Raw genomic sequence first — 4,955 nt, 5'->3', positions numbered from 1 at the left:
CCCGAATGAAATCTTTCATTTCGCACAAGAGCTGGGCAGTGGAGATGACACAAAACGTTTTGGGGGACAATTCCTTCTAGAAGCTTCGAAATCTTACGCAACTTTACATACAAAATGTGAAACTTGCACGTAGCTCTCGGCAAAGACATACGTGTACGAGACGATTCTGCTCAACAGACACGTACCTGATCGAAACGGAGGTTGAGCGATAATTAAGATTGGCATGTTTTGATAACAACACAAAGACTCGAGCTCCCTTAATCTCGAGGAGATGAAAAGTTACTGAAACAATTCTAGCTTTGAACAGACAAAAAGAAAATCTCTCTCTTTCTACATTCTTTGTTATATATTCTTTTAATATATTATGTTATGCGAAATCTGAACACACATTTTAAACATCCTATCTCTAAGCTATCTAGGAATCTGAAAAAATGTTGCCAAAATCTTATACACAATATTTTATACAGTCAAAGAGGGGATATATGCATTTTGAAAGTAGCAATATATATAAATATATATATATAGATATCTATATATATATATATATATATATATATATATATGCGAATAACAAGTAAGATAACACATGTAATGAACTACTTCTTATCATGTGCAGTGAACAGCTAGATACACAGAATGAAAAATTTCAAACTGGATCTAAGTTTTCCCCTCAACGTCATTTCGTAATTAGTTCATTCCTTTTTTCACTGTCTTAATTGTCATTACCAATCCTGGCCATTACTACCTCCCCGCAGAAGACGAGGAGGGAGGCAAGAAGGCCGAAAGCCAGCACCAAGAAGGCGCCCTTCAGATGTCCCAGGGCAAAAGTCACGTCCTTCTCACCCTGTGGAAAATTCAGTCTTCATTCAACTCCGTCGGATTATTATTATTACTATGAATCATATGTCATTAGAAAGGCAATTTCTCGTATTTTATTTTTATGGTATCTTTCATAGCAAGGTAAAGAAATGTTTAGTGTTCAGCTAACTTCAACTCGTAGTAGTACATACTGCTATAAATTAAAACTATTCAGCATTTGGAAATGGCACCTAAATGAGCAGACCAGCAAGAGAACTAATTTTGGACAAACCGTTCAAAGGAAACATTGGTAGAGATGGTTGCATCACTTAAATCATTTGTAAATTGTAATCAAAACTTACGTTACAATGATTCACTGACATCAATCTAAGCAGAGTCTTCACCGTAGATTTTTGCTTGTCATTTATATACGCGTGGATATGTTTATTTGCTTGTGATTTATCTGCATTTTATTTCAGGGGTTGATTTCTCCTCTCCATTATACTCATTTTCCTCATAAGGCCATTTTACTATGTGGAAGCAACTTTTGTAAGATGATGAACGGTAGTTAATTCAGAAAGATAATAATGGTAGAAAAACAATCAAATCATGCAGGGTAAATGCTCGTCTATTGTTTGCAATTATTTCTAGATGACTGCCTTTTTAAGACCTTTATATTTATTTTTGTAAGTCAGGGACATGCAGTTTTGTGCTTTGTCATAATTAAGATAATGAGAACGTTCATAATAATTACATGATCTGTAGATTACTGCTGCTTATCCTTTGTAAAATGTCTTGCAAATAAGTTATACTGGTTTGAATGCAAACTTTAGTATTTCTTCCAGAGTCAATAGCCTTTTAATTTACCAGCGGGAAAATCTTGCAGGATCAGGACTCGAGCGTCGATAAACTCCAAAGGTCAACCGAGACCTCAGACGCTCCAGAAACCAGATGAAGATGCTGATCACAACAGCCGAAGAGAAGACCATCAGCCAAACAGGACCTGGAACGAGTGAAGGTTTGATTTAGTTCAGTGACAAAAAAAATCTCATATACTACCAAATAGAATATATTGGGCACCGAAAAAATCTATTTTTTGTCCGTTACACGGATAGAACTCTGGTTTTGGAATCCACGTTTATTCGTCACAACAATCTTTTAAAAAAAAATTGCAGAGCACAAGATGTACTAAAAGCACTATATAACTGTCGCTTTTTTTTTTTTTTTTTTTTTGACGGGACAAGTGTACTTATTTTTTTTTTTTTAGATTACCATGTCATTCAAAGGGTGCACGTCAGTTTCATCTCTAAAAGAAACCCTGCCATCGTCCCAAAAGCATCGCCCAGTTGTCATGAGTTTATTTACGCATTAGGTGATGCTGCATTGGTATGTTTCGTATTTACAAAAGATATTGCGTCACTCGGGTACTGAAATTAGAGGTCGTTATCAGAAATGTCAACGTGTGCATTGACCATATCTTCCAGTAAATAAGGAATTCTGCAAAGTACGGAAAAGATAAACGAAAACAACATGTTTCTGGTGGCTTGTAAAAGGTAGGAGAATCCGTACCACGCCCTTATGTCGGTGATAAAGGGCTGACACGGCATCGGGAAGTTCTTGATGGCCGCCGAACGTTCCTCTGTTGGGACAGACTTTCATGCAAGCCAATTCATTTCACTTCTTTTGGTATGATGAACGCATAAGACATATTTACTGTGATTGCAGTCATAACTGATTTCTTTGAAACAGACTATTTTGCAGGGTATTACAATCGTTTCCAAAAGAAGAAATTTTCATGTGCGCCATTCATTTCAGCGACTTAGGGTACTATAACTAAACGTATAACATTAAAAAAATCATTTAAATTCGCTGGGGCTTTGATTTTCAAAAGCACAACGCATCAAGGACTTCACCTGTGAAAGGCCGGAGTAAAGCGATCTCACACGAGATCAGACGAGGCTTCAGAGTGACGACGTCGAATTTGACGTCTAAACAATGCACCAAGAATCTCATGAATCGGTTACTCCCAGGAGCACGGTGTCCTCCACCATAAAGCTCGTGTCTCCCTCTTCTCTGGCCAGGTGCCCCAGAAAGCCCGTCCAATGGCCGTCCCCGGTGCTCTCTCCAAACTTGCCGTATGCTGGTTCACGAAGGACTTAACTTTGATGAGAGAAGGCAAAAGTATTAAGACTTTAACATAAGATGATATGAAGAGAGAGAGAGAGAACAGCAAGAAATTAAGAGCAAAGAAAGCAAGAGAGCTCTTAGAAGAGAGCATACTGCTGTCTGCTTATTCGAATGAGTATGTGTGAAACGCTGACTTTGTGGGAGCGTATGGTAAGCGCGCATAAACAAGATACCACAAGTACAGTTGAACAGAAATGGATGAGACTCGACATGGAATTTCACTGCGTAACTCTTTTAAGATTAATAACTTTTAGGAGAAATCGGCAGTAAATAGAAACTGTTTGCTTTGCTGCAAAATGTAAGTGGTTAGCTGACTTTTAAATTAAATATTTTTGTTTTAAATAGAGAAGACTTTAACGTTGATTTACACACATAAGTGCAGTATCGGTGCCGCGTCCGCTCAGTTCGTCAGTGAAAAAAAAATATTGTTATACTTTGAATTCAGCTGACGCATTCACACATGTCTAGTTCAGTACCACTACCCTGTTTAGACTCTCGGTGTCAGTTTCGTGTCCGTTGCGTGAAGTTGAGTATCGTCGCCACCGATATTTTTTTTAGTTTTTCATGACGTGTTGTAAAAATCTCTAACACAGAGAAACACACACAAAAAGAATTTAGCCTTTTTTTAAACATACAAAGTAATGTACTGTCACTTAATAGCAAAATAAATGCCTAAGATTTGTTTTTCTCTAAGGAAAACCTCTAGTACGGATTTGAGTCGACAATTACAGTAACTGGTCTACTACAAAATATTTGTATTATTTTACCTCAAATAAACTGCTAATCGTTCCTCCGGTTTTAGTCTTTCTCCAGTGTTTGTCTTGCTTCCTCAGGTAAGCCCCTGTTTTACTGAGCAATATCTTGAAACAGTTGTCGGCCATTATAAAGTACTGGAAAAATTTTGTTTCCTCATCAATTAATTCCTTGTACAGAGTAGCAAACTCTCCTTCACTTTCTCTTTTCTTCCGCGCTCCATGTAGCTACTCACTTTCTTTTCTTCACTTTATGCTCAGCTTCTTCCTCTTCATCAAGAATTGTGGCAATCATTGCCAGCTCTACTTCAGAAAATTTTGCCAGCTTAGAAATACTGATTTCACGCTGTACAGAGTCACTACGGATATGTGTGCATAGACGTCACTGAAGCGTCACGGATATCACTGGCACTGAACTGACACGGCACTGATACTGCACTGGTGTTTGTGAATCAACCTCTTTGAGAGGAAACGACGCAGTCGAAGAAAATTAATCTTCGAATTACGTCGACTTGTAATGGTGGAGGATACTTCCAAGCAGCCAAGAATTTCCATAGTACTACGTATTCAAGCAGATATCCTTCAATAATACACGTCTAAAAAGTATGATCTGAAAACATTTTCGAACACAAACAAGATAACTCGATCAGACAGAAATACTGAAACCGGTCATTCAAAGATAAGCGCCTAAGAAAAATCTGTTTTTTGTTTACTTTTTACGCACAACAAGATAACAACTAAATGACATTAGTATATCCGGTTGATATACCTTTCTCGCAAGAAGCATTTAAAGGGACTTACTGCAATTGTTTTCTCTCCCTCTCTTCCGGCCAAACAACGAGATTAGACAAAGCCGACTTAGCACTCCATATTTCGAAGCAATCTGACACCTTGTGACCTGTCCGTACGACTAATGAGTTGCTGAGGTACCAATTTTTTTTTTTTATTATTATTATTCTTGTCGTCAGTAAACACTAGGAGCTGCTCATTCGTTTACTTAACCATTACAGAAGAATGGTTTGGCAATGTTATTGTTTGCTTTGTAATTCTTAACCAATTCCGTCCAGGTGTTTTTCAACGTCTGGTTGTCAAAGAATTGTTTCTGAAAGATATTCGACTCTTGAGACTTTGCAATTCATCAACGTTAAGATATGAAAATAAAAGGAAGCAAGAACAGGAGAACTTGAAAATATGAGAGAGAGAGAGAGAGAGAGAGAG

General features: G+C 37.6%; 1 long non-coding RNA gene across 2 annotated transcripts; it reads right to left on the bottom strand.

Annotated features, from left to right (window-relative positions):
* Window positions 1-571: 571 nt before the first annotated feature.
* LOC135220293 (uncharacterized) lies at window positions 572-4,549 on the bottom strand. 2 transcript variants are annotated; one of them, XR_010315641.1, is made up of 3 exons: window positions 3,753-4,549; window positions 1,553-1,801; window positions 572-844 (listed from the first exon to the last, which is right to left on the bottom strand). It is a non-coding gene; the product is annotated as an uncharacterized LOC135220293 (long non-coding RNA). The 2 variants fall into 2 exon arrangements; XR_010315642.1 differs by lacking the exon at window positions 3,753-4,549 and adding an exon at window positions 2,712-3,127.
* Window positions 4,550-4,955: the final 406 nt, after the last annotated feature.

The sequence above is a fragment of the Macrobrachium nipponense genome, chromosome 1 (genome assembly GCF_015104395.2).
Source record: "Macrobrachium nipponense isolate FS-2020 chromosome 1, ASM1510439v2, whole genome shotgun sequence".
Lineage (NCBI taxonomy): Eukaryota > Metazoa > Arthropoda > Malacostraca > Decapoda > Palaemonidae > Macrobrachium > Macrobrachium nipponense.
Note: the sequence above shows the minus strand (reverse complement) of the source record. Positions and strands in the feature narration are given on the sequence as shown.